We start from the raw sequence: 20,199 nt of genomic DNA, 5'->3' as shown, positions 1-20,199 counted from the left end.
CTGTATGTTCATATGGTGTCTGATTATCAATAAGTGCACAAATTTATAAAATATCGTTTAATAAATTACATTATCAAAAAAATCGTTTGAAATGTCTTTTTAATGGATCAAATTGTCATTTTGCAATGTTGGTTTTGTATTTGTATTATTGATTATATCATTTGGTCAAAGTTTTTGATGAATTAGGTATATTCTAGGTATCTTTTATATATAGTGTATATATGTAACCATTATGTTATATGTTTTATATAGTTTTTGGGCAATAGATGATTCCCTGATGAAGGCAGTAATGCCGAAACGCGCGTAGTTCTCATCTACCGCTTGCTTCAATCAAGTTTCTCTCCACTGCTTGCCTTTATGATATGTAAAGTTTTTTGGATAATAACATTGAATACATTAATGTGACATTATAATTGTCTTATATTATGTCTGTATACATTTATTTATCCACTTTTTTGTGTAAAGTCTGTCATATATACATATTTGTTGAAAAGAAAAAATAACTAAATGAATCAAAAAGAAAGTTTAATAAATAAACATATTTTTTCTAAATATTAGGGGGGTCATTAGGATGACGGGTGGACATTGTCCACCCGTCATCCTACCAGTGAAAGGGACTGCCGGCCATAAGGGCGGGGGTTCCGTGGCTAGCATTAGGATGCACCCGCCACAGTGGTGGGCGCATCTTGCATTCCTACCATTGTAGCGGGAGGTGCACTCAGCACCGCCCGCCACAATGGCAGGAAGGCATGCTGTGCACTTTCATGCACAGCATGGCAGGCACCGCGTGGTGCTTGCCATGCTGTACATGGGACTGCCGGGGGTACCATAGGTACCCCCATGTGCACCCCCCAGAGTCCATGGGGGCCCACATCGGTCCCCCAAAGCAGACGCTGCATGCCTTTCCTTGGCGGCATTGCCTCAACGGAAAGGCATCTGAAAAAGCCCATTGTAATATGGCTGGTGGTGTCTGATAGACACCGCCACCAAATAAACCCTTTTCCGCCCCGGTCGCAAGGTGACCGGGGCAGAAAAGCGGCGGACGGTCTTTCCGTCCGCCGCGGACCCCCGAGCCATACTAATATGGGGGAGGGTCATTCCGGCTAGAATTGCGAGCGGATCGCCCCTGCCAGGCCGGCGGTGGCTACTGCCAGCCTGGCGGGGGCGATCCGCCCCCCCATCATAATGGGGGCCTAGGTGTTTATTCTATATGTTATATAGTATGGTTACTTTTAATTTGTACCTAGAATAACTTTATGTGTTTATAAGGGGCCCTTTGAAACTCTGTTTTGCCGTATTTGCTGGTGACCTGTACTGCTGCCTGGACGGGACGCTTGCTAAACGCGTCCTACTACCCTGGTGGGACTCTTGGTCCCAGGGTGCACCGCTACATCGTTCCTGCCCGAGCGCTCACAGCTGCTGCAGGGGGAGGCGCTGTCATCGCGCTATAAAGCGCCTCCTTCCCCCATGCAGTGCGGGGCCCTTTAAAACGGGGCCCTTTAAAACTCTGTTTTGCTGTATTTGCTGGTGACCTGTACTGCTGCCTGGATGGGGAGGCTTGCCAAATGCGTCCTACTACCCTGGTGGGACTCTTGGTCCCAGGGTGCACCGCTACATCGTTCCTGCCCGAGCGCTCACAGCTTCTGCACGGGGAGGCGCTGTCATCACGCTATGAAGCACCGCCTTCCCCCACGCAGCGCGGGCCCTTTGAAACTCTGTTTTGCCGTACATGCTGTTGACCTGTACTGCTGCCTGGATGGGACACTTGCCAAATGCTTCCTACTACCCTGGTGAGACTCTTGGTCCCAGGGTGCACCGCTACATCATTCCTGCCCGAGCGCTCACAGCTGCTGCAGGGGGAGGCGCTGTCATCGCGCTATAAAGCGGCACCTTCCCCCAACGCAATGCGGGACGCACGCGGGCGACGCTGGGAGAGGCCCGGGACAAGGGCGGGGCCGTCTAAGGCCGTCCGAGCCAAAAGAGGCTGGGATGGGCCACCCCTCTTCGTTCCTGCATATTTAAGGTACATGTGATGAAATTGTTCTTTACTCTCCACACCATTTTCCCTATTTTCTGACATTAGCCAAGTTAAACCTCTCCAGCACTTTATTCCTGCTGATCGCTCCTGTTGTTTTATCGATTTGACTCTGTGGGTACTTCCTGAAAACATCGTGGCAACGGGAGATAAGTTGTTGAGATCCCAACACGTTGCATGGTCTAAATCCAGGTATCTTATCATCGATCTTCATTCTAACAAAGGTGGATTATTCTAGTCTTAAGACTCGTGTGCCTTAAACTTTAAAATAACTGATTGGATTACGCCTATTGAACTTCCTGGTTACACTCATTTTGGTATTGGAGCTAGTAGTGGAAGGTTTGTCTTGTTGCAGCACTCTCATTGATTAGGGACATTTGGTGTTATATAGCATTTGATTGTTAATTATGTCTGGGAGGGGCAATTTAACAATGAGTAAATGGAAGGGAGCTGCCGGAACACTCGACGATTTTATAACACAAGCAGATTCAGTACTATGCCACGAAATTGAACTTGCACAAAGGAGACTATTATTAGACCCGTCAAAACTTCCAACATATAGCCAATTTGGAGCACAGTCACCAACAAATGTACTATATTTGAACCCAGGTATGGAAAACTAACTTGAAAATGCTAAATTCGCCTTGAATAATCCCACAACAGAACTAATGGGATCTTTTAATGTAAACGATCAGGCTAGTCCTGGGATTTCAACAAGATTACGAGTACAGAAAGCGGCGGGAGCATCTAAAGAAAGAAGTGAAAAACTGCAGAGGGGAAAAAGAACTTGCGAAAAAAAAGGGAAAGCGTGTGGAAAAGGGAACACATGTAATGGGGACGTAAATGCATTGGAACAGGAGGAGAGCAGGTTTAGAACAATAGGGGTGCAAACTGATGTCCATAACTTTTTCGGACAAAGTAAGGAGAATGAAGTAGTAGGAGCAGTAGAACAAACTGTGGTGGATATTTTTAAAACTGCCTTACATTCTATCCAGACTCAGATAAATGAGTGCATGGATAGTAAACTAAGGGCTATGGGGATCAAAAGTGACCAGTTAAATGACACCATAGGCCAATTAGGTACCACCATTGGGGAGGGAAATAATTAAAGAAGGGGCCAAATTAATAGCTGACTTAAAGATAGTTCTTCAGGCTAGTAAGGAAACTTGTGGTGCTGATTGTACCCTGAAACAACCGAGTACAGAACATCTAAATACTGTTGAGATAGGCAACATAGTAGAGGACACAGGGGTGAATGAGCCAAAGAAGAAGGCTGCTACCCGTCCCAATAGCAGTTCAAATTACCCAGAGAGAATCAGCTATAGGGCAGTAGTGTACAGCCCAAAGGGTACCGATTTTATCACCAATCCTGACATCTTGAAGTTACCTCCTGCTACTGCCCCTATGTTCTAGTTTTAGCTGGTGTTCCAGCCCTAAAAAGGAACCAAAATGAATCCTGGTATAATCTCAGGAATAAAGTTGTTGATTGGCTTTCCAAGTATAAAAAGTTTCATCCCAATAAAACAAGTGAAATTCTGATGGTGCGTAGGGTAGGGTGGGTGGGGGATTCTTCAAAGTATATACAGGGAGACTGTATTGTTGTAAACTTTAAACACCCTCACTTAGTATGTACCCTGTTGAACGCACATGAGGAGACGTCAACTTGGAAGACCAACATCCATGCCCTACCTTTAGAATATTTCTACAAACCGCCTGCAATTGGAATTAATAATAACCAAGTCAATCTACTATTCCCAGAAACATCTAATAGCTTCCAAGAGTTATCATCCTTGGAGGCGGTAGATTGACTGTAATAGTCAGATGTTATCGTAAATGAATTGTATGCAGTAGAGAGGGAATTAGAGGGGACAAACAAAGCACCAACTAGGAACCATTGAGAAGAAATGGGAGCAAGGGGAGCATGCGGTGTGAGTGAGTATGTATTGTTAGCTTTGAGAGATAATACAATTCCTGAGGGCCTACAGGTAGGTGAGGCTAACCGCATAGACAGAATATCCAGTGAAAGCCCCATGAGAGCTGTAAGCACTAGGGACTACGTTGATTTCATGGAACATAGCAGGCCTCAAAAGGAATGTTAGGGATCCCGAATGGAACGACTATATTGAAACAAGCGATATTTATTTATTGTAGGCGACTTGGGCAACTCAGATTCCACATATGGTAGGATACAAAACTTTTATATAGCAGCAGTTCCATCGGCACTTCGGGTGGCTTAGTGATTTGGGTAAAAGGGATGTATGACATTACAACGCATGCTTTTACCACGCATGCCTTTACATCGCAGTTTTTACAACGCATGCTGTTACAACGCATAGCGTTAAGGGGTGCTGGATAGTGAATAGTTTAATTTACTATTCCAACTCCAGTCCCCGTGGATAGTAGGGAAGGTGTTGGATATTAAATTAAATCCATTCCCTATCCTAGAGCGCCCCCCAGCGCAATGCATTGTAATGACATGCGTTGTAATAGTTGCGTCGTAAAGTCACTGCGTGGTAAAAGTTGCATTGAAAAGGATGTTTCCTGAGTAAAAGTGACCCTTGACATTGGAGTAACACAATTAAGGGGCCGATTATGATAGCGGTTTATCCGCATCCACCAGATTAGGATGGCTGGGGGGTCAGGAAGACCGTCCGCCGCTTTTCCACCGCGGTCGCCTACCGACCACGGCGGAAAAGCTCTAACATGTCTGGCGGTGCCGGGCGGTGCCTGCCGCTTTGTGCATGCAAATGCACTGTTGTCATTTTTTACATTGCGGCGGCTGCTGCTTCGAGCAGCACCCGCCGCAATGTAAAACATACAGGATGTGACCGCCATGGTGGCGGTCACATCCTAATTGCCATGGAGGGACCGCCGCTGCCCATGCGGACGGTCCCTCTTACTCAGGGGTCCGTCCGCCATCATAATCGACCCCTAAGTGCGGACTCCTTAGGCGTACTTGGAATTAAAATAGTAACCAAGGATAGAAGGGTGTTGTACATATATAATGTTTACAATAGACCAGGCTTGACATCAAAGGAGTCAGCGGTAATTGAACAAATGGATTCTATTTCAAGTTTAGTGTACACAGGGCTCGGAAATATTTTAGAAGATGAAGATGAAGATTTGGCTAACAAGATTCCCATTTTGTATAATTGCAAAACTGTCCCGTGCACTGTGTTAGTATTCCAAATTATGATATTAATGATTGGCCATGGCTTAAGGGCATGTAACGGTCGTCTTCCATCAGACGTACCGAAGGCTCCAACCTTTTGTAGAAGTAGTACCCAAAGTAAAATAGACTATATAATTTTATCCTTTGATATTTGGCCTTATGCTGTAGATCTAAAGATTATACCAAGAGTAGAAAGTGATCATCGTCCGCTCGAACGTGCTGTAAAAGGTAGACTGTTGCTTAGTTCAGCTGAAAGCGACAGCATAACTTGTAATAGCTTGGACGATATTATAGTTAGTGATAATCGCCGCTCAGTTAAATGGGCACATATGTTGGAGCACGGCGAAAAGTTGGCAAGTGTTTATAGTACTCTTGCCAACACTTTTTGTAATTACACTACAATGGAAGTGGAAAGGAATATATTTTTAGATCTACACAAGGAATTTTTTAAGTCATTGGTTCCATTGGTAACAAAAAAATCTAAAATATCTGGAAAAAACGGACACTTAAAGCCGATGGGGAAAACCTGGTATAATAAGGATTGCCGTACTTCCAAGGCTGAGTTAGTACTAGCCATCAAAAGTAATAGCGTGCTAATAGTCAAAGGAGCTAGATTAAAATATAAGAGAACACTAGAGAATGCTAAAGCACATTGGGATGATGAGATTTGGTCTGATTTGCTAATAGCAGCAAAAAATAATGACCAAATGTCATTTTGGAAACTAATGGCCAAAGGAAACAAAAATGAAAAGGGCTCAAGAGATGTCTATCTTGATGAGACCACCTGGATAGATTACTTTACTAAGTTGTATGGAGCTCCTGAGATTGAAAGTTCCCTTCTAAATGATGAGCTATTGCTAAGTTCAAGTGAAGGCAATTTAGACTTTGATCTACAAGAAGCGATCTTGGCTAATAATTTAGTTAAATACAGTAAAGCCCCAGGATTAGATAAGATTCCAGGAGATCTATACAAACATGATACCTGTGTTTGGGGCCCCTATATTAACTGTTTGTGTAACTTTGTAGCCGCAGGAGCAGAATTACCAGAGACATGGAGGGGGCAGAAATCATTTATATTTTTAACCCCTTCTATGCTCATGACGGAACGGTTCCGTCATGAGCGTCGGTTGAGCTGTGCTCATGACGGAACCGTTCCGTCATGAGCCCGTTGGCTCATTAGAACGTTCAGCTCAGCGCAGGAATCTGTGCCGCGCTGAAGGTGTTAAAAAGGGCGACAGGAGCAACCCCGCGAACTATCGCCCAATTAGTTTAATTGATGTTTTACAGAATATTTACGCAAGGCATATTTTAAATCGTATTAATTTTTGGATTGAGGGCAAAGCAGTACTTACAAAGTATCGGGCAGGATTCAGAGCCAAAATAAGATTTTGTTGCTTGTGCTGGAAGTACGTAAATATAAGGAAGGGTCATTTAAATGTAGCGTTCGTTGACCTTAGGGCTGCGTTCGATCATATCCCCAGACATTTGTTATGGAAGACACTTAGTTGCCAGGGGCTACCAGCCAACCTTTTGGAACAGATTATTAGATTGCATGAAAACAACTATGCAAAGGTATAGTGGGGCCCGGGAGGCAAACAAACTAGTCCAATCCCCATAAAAAGGGGGGTTCGCCAAGGCTGTGTGCTGGCACCAACTTTGTTTTCATTATTTGTCAATGACATACCATGTTTTTTAAATGGTTGCAAAAATGATGCACCGAAGCTGGGGGGGAGACGATACCCACCCTATTATTTGCTGATTATACTATCCTTATATCCCAAACACCTAAGGGGCTACAATGTTTACTTAGGACTTTCCAAACATATTCCAGCAAAAAAGGCCTTGAGATTAACCCCTTCACTGCGGCGGCTATTCCCGCCCGCCGCGCTTCCGCCCCGCCCCCTTAGCACTGCGGGCGCATGCTGGTGACGGAACTGCTCCGTCACCAGCCGTGGTTGCGCTGTGCTCATGACGGAACGGTTCCGTCATGGCCCCGCCCGCTCAATGGAACGCTCAGCGCAGGCGTGGACTCTGCGCCGCGCAGGCGTGCCGAGCGGGCCGTGACGGAACCGCTCCGTCATGTGCACAGCGCAACCACGGCTGGCGACGGGGTTAATACCAATAAGACAAAGTATATGGCAATAAATCCTCATAAGACCTTTAGAGAAAATGTGTTTTTAAATGGACAAAAATTGGAATATATTCAAAACTTTTGCTATTTGGCTGTCTCCTTGGATTCAGAATTATCATGGAAAACCCAATTAGAAAAGAGTAAATTGATATTAGCGCAAAACACTTTACCGATCCTAAAAAGGCCCGGAAATAGCCTCAATAAAGCTGTATCACAAGCACTTGAGGGATTTCGATTTATGCCTAATCAGCAGCACTATACAGCGCTGAATTATGGGGATCCTCATGTAAAAAGGTATTTGAGGTTGGTGAGAATAAATTTTATAGAGCATTGTTAAAATTACCGGTGCGTACTCCGCTAACACCAATTATGCTTGATCTTAACATGAAACGCACTGATCATCATGCCATTTTGAGACCCCTGATGTTTTGGGTTAGACTTTGGGCTACTCCTGAGTTGCTTGATTATAAGGTCACTCTAATAGAAATAATGGAATTGAACATTAACAACTGCATTATATGGCTCAAACATGTCTGCAATTGGTTTAAAAAGATTGGCCTAGTGCATTTCTGGAGCAGCCCGTCTACGCTAACCCCAAACTCGAAAAGATATTAAGATATTAAAAACATCTTTTTGGGCATTCATGGATCACAATAGATCAAGTGAAAGGGTAAGCGGATCTCTAACTAGCAAGTTTCTTACATTTAAAGACAGTGCTTGCTTTGAATCATTTTTAGATGAAGTAAATCCACCACTTGCTAAAACGCTATAACTGAAATATAGATATGGTGTACTGATGATAAAAACAAGTGTGGCAAGGTGGATAAATGATAGTAATGATACGTGCATGTTGTGTTTAGGTAAAGTTAAAGAAGATATCTCGCATATCCTGTTTTTTTGTCCGGTTTATACGGTCCCTAGAAAAAGATGGATTAGACCACTTTGTATAAATATAGGTGTGAGTTCGTATAAAGAAGCAGAAAGGATCTTAAAGACTGACATTAGTCAGGTCATTGTCTTTGGTATTAGCAGGTTTTTGTTGGCCGTTAATTTTATTAGAACAAAAGTGGGTGACAAACTCTAGAGAAATGTCATAGAGATGTATAGGTTGTACATGAAATAATATGACAAACTGCATTACTAAAGGAAACATACTTTGGTCTGCTTCGAATAATTATGCTCTCAAATCCAAATGTTTTATATTCTATTTATTTATATGCCTTTTTAATTATTTATATAGGTTCCTAATGTAATGACTGACACCCCTCAACTGTCTTAGTTACCAACAATCGAATTGTACTTAAACTTGGTAGGTGTAATGCTGAGATTTCTCTTTTGTATGTACGTTTTCTGTTTTTTATATATGTTTTATGATACTGATATATCGAAATAAAGATTATGAATATATATATTATGTGATTATATGGAAGCTGCTACAAGTTTCTTTACTCACTTAGTTTCTGTCCCTGCGTATAGCAAGCATATTGGTCTGGTAGGGGTCCCCATTTTGCACAATTGTAGTTCTCATAGCCTGTCTATGAGGGCAGTGTTGGTTTTTCTATAACATCATAATTTACCATCATTTTACGGCAATTTTTGATTAGTTTAGGCAAATTAATTGTATTTTTTGTGTAATTTTCCTTCTTTCCTTCACTTTTTTCTGTTTTATATCAACTCTTTTTAATATTTTTTTTCTTTATCACAGACCACACTTTTTCTTGAACAAATCTTTTTCATTTTCATGTTTCTCATGGCCCTAGTTCTAATATTTACAAAGTACTCTCTTTAACATCAGTTTTATTAAAATGTTTGAATCTGATAGGTATCCTTATCTAGACCCTTATTTTAAGGGTGATATAATTAGAGTTCATTATGGCTAATTTAAAAACATTTGTTTTCACCGATGATGATTTTGTTTCTATGGTCGGAGCATCAATGAACTTTGATAACCGAGCAAATCTAAATTCAGATAAAAATGAGGATCTAATTAAATTGATGGCCCTTAAGAAAAAGACCAAATGTATTGAACTACATGGGCAGTTTATGCTTGAAGACTTCCGAGCAGGTATTATTCCTCAAGGATTGCAAATCAAAAATATCCCCGGATTATTTGTTCAGATCAAGGAATTTTTAGAAAAATGGTCTATGATTGCGAAAAGGTGTTCGAAGGACCTCATGGTGTTGATACTGGAGACAGCTAAGGAAATGCTTTTACAGTTATTGAATGAAATCTTGGAATTAGAAGATAAAATCAAAAATTCTACCGCTGTTTGACGATGCAAAAAATAAACTTGAAGAACTAGACACTGAATTGAACTCATATACTGATTACCTAACAAAACGTAAGACAGAAAAACTTGAAAAATATATAAGGTTTTTCAGTAAGGAGAATACCTATCCCTATCTGTCAGATGGCTATTATATGCAAACAGACATCACTGGACAAGATCAACAATCTTACCAGCAGACATACAGATCATATAATAAAAAAGTTACAACCTTTACTGATACGTCAGATTCTGACAATGAAGGAACATCCACCTCATGTGAAAGCGGAGGCAATAGATATAATCTGCGTTTCAAACAGGGATATGGTCCTTTTTTATGGAGATCCAATCAAAGCTGGGGGAATTGGCGGTCGCAATCCCAACCACAATACCAACCGCGACCACAGTATCAGGCTTGTGCACAATATCAGACACAGTTCCGGGGACACCAACCAATAAATCAGAATCAGTATTTGGAAACCCGCAATGCTCGCTACTGGAGGGAATAAAAGACATCCCTATATTCAATTTAAGCACTGTCATCTTAAATGATGCGACTTATTCACTTCTATCTAAAGGGCTAACATATGTTCCCCACTCAGGACTGAATACATTTGAGCTTTTCAATGATTTAATGTAATTCTTTTGAAAGATTTGCTTAAAATGTTTCCTTTCAAACATTGATAACACCTCCATCGATAGCAACAAATCAGGATTGGCACCTAAATCTACTTTTACACCCACTATAGAACAAGTGTTGCCTGATAATAAAATATTTGAACAAGTGGTATTTAATAAATTAAAAATTGCCACTAAGGGGAGGAGGAGCTTCGCGCGCAACCGAGATGGTCGCGTGAGCACAGGGCTCCCGGACCTTCGCCACCTCCGGCATTTATCCTGACTATAATCCTGGTTATGACTACGGATCATCGAAGATGAAGCTCAACTGATATGATAGTTGCTTTCAGAATTTGATTTGGTCCGACAAATCCGATTTTACGATGATCTTAACTTTCCTGGCCTGCTCCACGGATCTGCCCCGGGCTCGAGTTGATGACCTGCCTGGATGGTAATTGAACAACAGCGGCTTCCCTGATCCCACTTGCGACCCTGGACTTGGCTTTCAGTTTCGCTTTTGCCCCGGACCCTTCTACGCAGCAGATTTGGCCCCGTCGCCCACGGACTGCTTCACTTTGCGGTCCCACTTCAGGGCCGGGACTGTATATCACCGTTTGGTGTGTGACATGTAACACGCTGTCCTTTGGTTGAGCATCTGTGGGTGATTGCGATGTAGCCATTTTCACCAGATCTCGGGGTCCCCTCGGGGGCGCAGCTTCCAAAATGGCCGGCAAGCCCGAGGTTGAAAAGCGGAAGACCAAGACTGTTCACCTTGGGGGCTCCATACAATCTAATGTCATGGACCGCTACACTCATCCTAAGGGATCCCCCGGTGGAACGGGCAAGTCCTCGGCGGACAAGGGAGATGATCCTACGGTGGACGAAGACCCGACTCTGCAGGATATTATGGGCGCCATTGCGAGTATGCAGGCCTCAATCGGTGCGCAGTATGAAACCCTGGCGCACAAACTTGATACAGTGGCGATCGATGTCACCTTGATCAGGGCGGATTTGGCTAAAACGAATGAAAAAGTTAAATCCCTGGACTTGAAGACCTCTAGCCACACAACGGATGTCTCCGATCTACAAACGGAGGTCCATGTTTTACGGTCTTCTAATGACTCCTTCTCCCGTCGTTTGCAAGATTTTGAAAGTCGTTCCAGGCGGAACAACGTCCGTATTGTGGGTGTCCCTGAGAATTCAGACAACTTAAATGTCGACCTCATCGTGGAGGACCTCAATCATCTAGCATCCAAAGGCTTGAGTAAATTCTTTGCTGTGGAGCGGGCGCACAGAGTGCCGGGTGGTAAACCTAAGCTGGGTGCTACCCCGCGCCCCATAATCGCCAGGATATTTCATTTCCGTGATCGGGACGCTATCCTGCAGGCATCGCGTTTGGGTGGCCCCACGAAATTTGAGAACACGACGGTGAGTTTCTACCCCGACTTCACTCAGTTGGTGCAGAAGCAAAGAATGGGGTTTCAGGGAGTGAAGAGACGATTGAGAGGCAGGGACATGAAATACGCGATGCTATTTCCAGCCCGGCTACGTGTGGAGTATGGAGATCGGACGTTCTTCTTCGATCGTCCTGAGGCTGCAGGTGACTGGCTTGACACACTGCCCAGGCAGCGGGAACACCCTGAACATTCTGGTGGAGCTGAGGGTGGACTGATGGACCAGGAATAGTAATGTGACTTGGGTTCGTCTGACCTTTTGACTTGCTTTAATTAAGGTGGTCCTCCAGGGGTGGCGGAGGGAGTGAGTCTCTTCCTCCTCTGGGGTTTCTTTCCGTAGATTAGTTATTTGCTAGGGCGACAGGCACACTGCAAGTTGGGGGGGCCTTTGAGTCTAACGCAGGGGTGCAGGGTGGGGGGTCTTGTTTTAAGGGTTGGTTTGGGGAGGAGGGGGGGAAGTTGTTATTGTTTGATTCCTTTCAAGGCACTATATTGCTTGACTTTTGGATTTGGCTGTTGCGACTAATGTGGGGTGGATGCTGCGACTACGTTTGGCATGGGGGTAGGGGGCTAAAATTGCTGTGTTGGAATGTTAACGGGTTGGGGACAGGATAAAACGTGGCGTGGTGTTACAACTCTTGAGACGTCTTTCCCCTGATGTTGTGCTGTTGCAAGAAACACATTTGATGGGCAACTCATGCCAGGCTATGAATCGTAGGCGCTACCGTCTCCTGGCACACTCCAGCTTCACCACTGGCTCTAGGGGGGTGGGTATCTTGGTCAGAGTGTCCCTCCCCCTCGAGGTAGATGCTGTCGTCCTTGACGATAGGGGCGGTATGCTGCCATCACTGGACGGTGGGAGGGGAAGGTCGTCACTTTGCTCTACATTTATGTCCCGCCTGGCCTTCAGACAACGACCTTTGCTGACCTGGGGAGGGTGATACTGGGGCTCCCGGAAGGCATCCTTGTGGTGGGTGGCGACTTTAACTCAGTGGTCTCCGGAAATGTTGATCTCTACCCGCCCAGGGACCTCGGGAGGTCCCAGTCCTGACTGAGTGGCTTCCTTGACACCCTGGGACTGATAGATTGCTAGAGGCTGCTACACCTTGGTCAATTACAATACACCTTCCACTCTGGTGCTCATGGTAGTCTTTCGAGGCTTGACTATATCCTGATGCCCGCAACACAGGCCCCACTTGTTAAGGAGCTCAGACATCTGGCTAGGGGTATCTCGGATCACTGCCCCTTATGGCTCGCAATGGAAACAGGACCAGGAACTGCGGGCCGGGTAGTCCCGATTAACCCTTGGTATCTCCGTGACCCCAAGATCCGTACGGAACTGATCAAATCACTTGACCATTATTTTGTGGGGAATGTGGGGTCTGTGTCATCGTCTGTCTCACTATGGGAAGCCTATAAGGCGGTTATCCGCGGCCACGCCTTATCGTTAATTACTAACGCTAAGAGACGTAAGTGCGAGGCAGTGGTCCGACTTGAAACTGAGATATCAGACATAGAAAGAGAGATGGAATCTGATGCTACCCAGGACAGTTTGCACCTCCTCAGCCTCAAACAGACCGACTATAGAGCGCTGGTCACTGATGCCGCCAAGGTGATGAGTAGAGAGCAGCAAGGCCGTTTATATGATGTGGGTGATAAGGCCGGAAGGTTGCTAGCTTGGTTGGACAAGAAGGAGCGGGCTAGTCGTGTGGTTCCCCTGATTGAGAAGGCGGATGGAGTGAGAGTGACTGACCCGGTTGAGATTGTGGAGTGTTTTTCTCAGTATTTTCAAACCGTATACTCCCCAGTGTCGGACAGACCGGAACAAGATTCACATCTGCTTCTGAGAGACATTGCTTTGCCCTGCTTGTCGGATCTGGATAGGGAATTGATGGACGCGTCCCTCTCGGTCGAGGAGGTCGCGACCGCAATCCGCTCTGTGAGATAGGGAAAGGCCACGGGTCCGAATGGTCTTCCCATCGAACTCTATAAGATGCGCCCAGACAAAATAGCACCACATCTTCGCTCAATGTTTTTAGAATTGCTAGACACGGGTACCCTTCCATCCGATCAAAGGCTTGCGACTATCGTCGTAATTCACAAGGAAGGGAAGCCGCGGGATTGCTGCGCTTCGTACGGGCACATCTCGCTCTTAAACGCTGAGCCTAAGATCCTTGCTAAAGTGCTTTCTAATCGTTTAATCTCTGTTGTCTGCGACCTGATCCATCCGGATCAATCCGGGTTTATTCCGCACCGGAACACGGCTCTGAACCTTCGGCGTTTACACGGCACCCTTGCGGGAGCGTCCTCGCTGCGTGAATCGGCCATTTTGGCTTCTTTGGACACCACAATGGCATTTGATACGCTGGAATGGCCATACCTTTGGGCTGTCCTCGCCAAGTTTGGCTTTGGCGCAGTCTTCATCAGTTGGGTGAAACTATTATATGAAGACCCCTTGGCCCATGTAGTTGTTAATGGTCGGGTTTCTGGCTCATTTTTTCTCGGTAGGGGTACTTGCCAGGGGTGCCCGTTGTCTCTGCTTTTTTTCGCCCTTGCTTTGGAACCTTTGGCAGCTTGGCTGCGCTGGGAGCCGTCAATAAAGGGTATACGCTGGACCCCTGATTTCGAGGACCGGATATCGCTCTATGCTGACGACATCCTGTTATACCTCACGTCACCTCGGAAGTCACTGATAGTACTATTCGATGTCTTGACTTCCTTCGGTAAAAATTCTGGCCTTGTAGTCAATTGGTCCAAGTCCTGCATGTACGTTCTTTCAGGAGACTCTCCTTTCTTGCCGCGTGGATGCCCAATACAGGTGGTACACGCGGGTTTCAAATACTTGGGGGTGTTTATCACTTTAGATCCTGTGGTTCGCTATGAACGTAACCTGCTGCCCCCGCTTCAGCGCTTGCGATCCGACGTTGTGGCATGGCGTAAACTTCCGTTGTCCCCGTTTGGACGTGCGGCTCTATTTAAGATGATGTCACTGCCCCGATTTTTGTATGCCCTACAGAATACTTGCGATACCATCCCGGCTAGCTAATTTCCGGAGATTGAACGCTTGCAGCGACACCTGATATCGGGTGGACGGTCTCGCATAGCACTTGCCAAGTTGACACTCCCTTGGTACGAAGGTGGAATCGCTCTCCCGGATATTAAGCACTACTACTGGTCCTCCCAACTGGGGGCGATTAATCATGGCATGTACGATTCCGCGTCGAACCCCGCGTTCGAAATGGATAGATGGTTGCTGCCTGGCGGTGACTACAACAGGGCGCTTTATACGAAATCCGCAGGGAGGTTGCTCACTGGCCCTACCAAGATAGCGGTGCAAGTATGGCATTGTGCGGATTATGCCATGGGATGGAGGAATAGACTTACACGCGCCACTCTGCTTTATGCTTCCGAGAGGCTGGGCTCCCTATGGAAAACGAAAGGCTTTGATAGATGGGATGTGATTGGTATATGCAGGGTGAATGACATGTGGACTAATGGTAGGGTTAAAACCTTCGACGAGTTGAGATTGGAGTAGGACCTGAGTGACAGGGAGTTTTTTATATATGCTCAGATCAGACACGCGCTGATGGCGGTTTTCCCTCCGGGTACTATTGTTCCGGAGGTGTCGCCGCTTGAGGATCGGGTGCTGGATGGGCACGTTCCAGACAGTAAGATTTCGCTTATTTATAAAAAGTTGATAAACGATAGGACCGACCTTTTACAGCGACTCAGGGAAGCTTGGACTGGCGATGGTTTGGAGCTAGATGACGAAGACTGGCAGCAGGCCATATCCTCGCCAAAAGAGGTTGCAATTCCGGCCCGCCTCAGGTTTGTGCAGCTTAAGATTCTTCACAGGATCTATGTTACCGGACCGCGCTTGGTCAGTATGGGTTACGCTTCGGATGGGCTGTACAGGCGTGGTTGTGGCCTTCCGGGCACCTTTCTTCACATACTCTGGGAGTGCCCGGTGGTTGTTCGTTTCTGGAATCGAGTGCATGCAGTAATGGAAGAGGTCACAGGTGTTGTGTTGATGCCTGAAGCTAGACGGTGCTTGTTGAATGTGTGGGAACCAAATGACTATGATTTGTCACAGACTCAGTGGGTGACCCTTGGCAATATGATCGCTAAGAGAGATATCGCCCAGTTATGGGTCTCCCAGAGGCCACCCACGGTTCTGGCATGGAAGGAGAATATGGACTGGTGTATGTTCAGGGAGAAGACGGTGTATGTGGCCCGTGGCAAGCCCCGCAGGTGGGGTAAGATCTTGGGTCAATGGAACTCCTATCGGGGAGATGTATATACACCCCCTCACACAATTGGTGGCGGACCCTTCCTCCCCTTGACCCGACATTCGTGCTACCATGTTGCTTTGATTGTCTCTGGACTCGCTGTATCCCTCAATCCTCCCATCCTGCAATGTCAATGATTGTATCATGATCTCATGCTTTCCTCCCCGCAGGACGCTTCGCCATTCGATCGCTTGTACTGCCTTGATTATTTCTTTTTGTTTATGTTGTTTAAAGTTTCAATAAAAAGAAATACAAAAAAAAAGTGCCACTAAATATGTACCTAAAACACTGTTCAATATGACTACCAATAAACATAATGCTCTCATGAAATGTAAATGCTCCCCCGAAATCACAATTAAAAGTTGTGATAAGGGTGGTGGTATAGCCATACTAGATACTGTGAAGTACATCACCAAAATTGACGAAATGTTGAGTGATGGTAAATTCTATACTAAAATAACAAGAAATCCTACTGAAAAGACAAAAAACAAAATACATAGATTAACAACTAAGGCCTTAAAAAATGGCCACATTTGCGACTAAATGAATACAGAGCATCCGAGGATGGCTACTTTGTACGATACATCTAAGATTCATAAGGATGAAAAAGATCTTCCTTTCAGACCAATTGTTACCACAATAGGGTCTGCAACAGAACAAATATTTGGATGCTATCCTTCGTCCTCATATTCATGTTAAAGATACAAGACAGATAATCAATCTTTTAGAAGGAATTCATTGAATGCCAATACACAATGGCTAGTTACTTTAGACGTTGAAAGTCTATGTAGCAATATACCAGGGGATGTAGCAATTTCAGCAGTCCAATGGTTCATAGAATTGATGAACATTGATTGCAATACCATCTTTATTGTTGATGGTCTACGAATCAATATATTTGAATTCGGAGGTGATCTATACAAATAAATAAGAGGAGTCAGTATGGGCGCATCTTTCGCCCCTACAATAGCAAATATCTATATGGCCCTATTTGAACAACAGTTTATCTTAAATGAACTTGCTCCTTTCTTTGAGTCTGTACTACACTGGTCACGATATATAGACAACATTTTGTTCATTTCGGATGACAATGAAGACACCCTGGCTGAGTTCCTCCCGTGGCTCAATCTTTGTGACCAAAATCTTAAATTCACTTCATATGTGAGTTACATACAGATTGCATTTTTAGATATCCTGATCAAACATGATTGGGATAAATTACTAGTGGATTTATTCATTAAACCAACTGCTCGCAATACCCTTTTACAATGCAAAAGTTTCCATCCTACCACACAAAAAAAAGTATTCCCTTTAGACAATTCTTGCGCCTTAGGCACAATTGCACAAAACTAGAAGTTTATGACCTCAGAGCCATAGAGATGAAGAAACAATTCTTAAATAGAGGCTATCCTCATAGAGAGTCATGTAAATGAGCACGATTTTATGATCGACAACACCTACTAAAAGGTGTCAATCATAAGCAAGACGTGAAATTAGTCTTTGTCACATGTCATTCCTTGATGAATAAACAAATGTGCCTCTATCTCTGTCTCCACCTCTGTCTGTCTCAGTCTGTCTCTGTCTCAGTCTGTCTCTGACTCTATCTGTCTCTGCCTCTATCTGTCACTGCCTCCACCTCTGTCTGCCTCTGCTTCTATCTGTCTCTGCCTCTGTCTCTCTGTCTCTGTCCCTGTCTCTGCCTCTGTCTGTCTCTGCCTCTGTTTGTCTCTGTCTCCATCTGTCTCTGCCTCTATCTGTCTCTCTCTCTACCTGTCTCTATCTTTCTCTGCCTCTACCTGTCTCTGCTTCTACCTGACTCTGCCTGTCTCTATCTCTGTCTCTATCTGTCCCTGTCCTTATCTGTCTCTGCCTCTGCCTGTCCCGGTCTCTATCGGGCTCTCTCTCTATCTGTCCCTGTCTCTATCTGGCTTTGGCTCTATCTGTCCCTGTCTGTCCCTGTCTCTTTCTCTGTCTGTCCCTGTCTTTATCTCTGTCTCTCCCTGTCTCTATCTTGGTATGCCTCTGTCTGTTTCTGTCCCTATCTGTCTCTGTGTCTCTATCTGTATTTGTGTCTTTAGCTGTCTCTGTGTCTCTGCCTCTACTGGTCACCTCTATCTGACTCTGTGTCTCTATTAGTCTCTGTCCAAACAGGAAGCTTCCCAAAACACCCTTTTAAAAGTCAGCTAGGAAAGCGCTTACAGCTAACTTTTAAAGGGCCTTTTGGGACGCTTTCTGAAGGTGACCTTAAGTCACAGAGGTGGGCGGTAAACACAGAAGATGGCTGCAGGAGCATATGTAGTGAATATCTATTTAATACGTATTCACTACGTATGCTCCTTAGGTCATCTTCTGTGTTTATTGCTGGCCATGGAAACTGCAAGGCAAGGTCCGTGGGCCACCAGTGAAGGCATGTCGGTCCGTCCGCGGGCCGTATTATGAGTACCAGTGTACTACATCATCTCCTCCTGCTGAAATTGACCAATGAGACAGAGTGGTCCCACCAAATTGTTAATGTCAAGGGATTTACACCAGAAGTTGATGGAGTATAATTGCCCAAAATTACGGACAGGGGTAGTTCCTATCTTGTCCACCTTCTCAAACCAATCTTGCAGTACAAAGACTGATGATTTGGACTTTCCAGAAACAACATAAATTGTGATTAAAATACAGCACTTGCTACCCTTCCAGCCCCAAAGATTTCACTACATAAGCATACTATGTATGCTTATGTAGTGAAATCTTTCCGGCTGGAAGGTTTCAGACAACTGTTGTGGCATTGATGCTGCAGTGCGGACAGTGGCAGAAAAAATATGTCGATGAACTGGAACTGGCCATTTAGCGATTACTGAACTTTCTTCTATAGTGTTTGTATGCAAATTGTTTCCTTTAAGGACTCATTTCTTATGATACAATCTCCCTAGGCTGAGGAAGACAACGTCCTTCAAAAACTTGATTTTCACTGTTTTGTCAATGCTTATCAAATCCTTTTACGTTGTAAATTAGATTGACATGCAGATTTGTTTAATTCGATAAAGGTACCAACTAAGATAACTATTCTGCTGATTCTGTTCCATAATTTGTTGTGGTCAATTTATTTGTGTCCAATTTACTAACCTAAAGATAGATTTAGTCTAAGAAAATACATTAGGTAAAGAATAAATGCAAAATATAATCTTATTCCAGATCCTCATATGATAATTGTTCATCCCCTAAATTCTCTCATCCCTTTCAGCACAGAACAAGATCTATCAGAGGGCCTAGAGAGATTATGTTGGTAGCTGGCGTTATTCTGGGATAATTATCTTGATTATGTTAAGTAAAAATTCATGAGGCCCAATATGTTTACGCTACAACACAAGTAAAGGAGCATATTAATGGTATCCAATATAATTTGCCAAATGATGCTCCTATAAGTGTGTCGAATGCATACGATTCTCTAAAACAATATGTTGGTTACAGCATATCATTGCCAGATGTGGATCTCAATTAATCAAAATTTTATTAGGGAACAATTGATATGAAGAAAAATGTAATCGACAAAGTAGTAGTCAATTGTATCTTATAGGGAGCCGTTAGTTGTCCTTGGAAGCTAATCTATCAGCCTCACCCTTGTTCAATGGCAATGTCTCCGATAAGTTACCAGTGGATTATGATCAGCTCTCTCAATCTTAATATGCAATATATATGGTGCCTAATGTTGAGTGAATGCATAAGTCTGTGATAAGTTCTGATCATGTTCTTGCAGGCTAACATCCTTTAAATAATGCTGGCCTTCCTTTTAGGTCTCTATATCTACAACCTATTGTGCAAAGGCAACTCAAACTGACAGGTCTGATGACTCACTCATTCTAAACAAGAGAGTGGGTTTCAATGTGAAGTAGTTCTGAATTCTCGTAAAAATAGAAATAAGCGTTCAGCTCATGGGTAGGCATCCGAAATATCGAGAGGCATGCACCCAATCTCATTCCTCTTCGATATTAAAAGTAAAAACTGAAGTAAAAAGGAGTCTAATTATTTAATTAAAATTATCAGGCGTCTTAATGCATTCTCTAAAAAGCTTTTGAACAAAGTTAACTAATCCTTACGCTTAGTAAAGAGGACACTTATCCAGTGTACAAAATATTCAAGGGCACCTGCCATAACACTACTGACACAGATAAACCCAAGCTTAATGGAACTTTACAGTTCGGTAATAATCGGGAAAGGATTGTGCGCTGAATTATCAAGAAGCAT

The sequence above is a fragment of the Lissotriton helveticus genome, chromosome 5_1 (assembly GCF_964261635.1).
Source record: "Lissotriton helveticus chromosome 5_1, aLisHel1.1, whole genome shotgun sequence".
Classification (NCBI taxonomy): Eukaryota; Metazoa; Chordata; class Amphibia; order Caudata; family Salamandridae; genus Lissotriton; species Lissotriton helveticus.
This window is presented reverse-complemented; position numbering follows the sequence as displayed.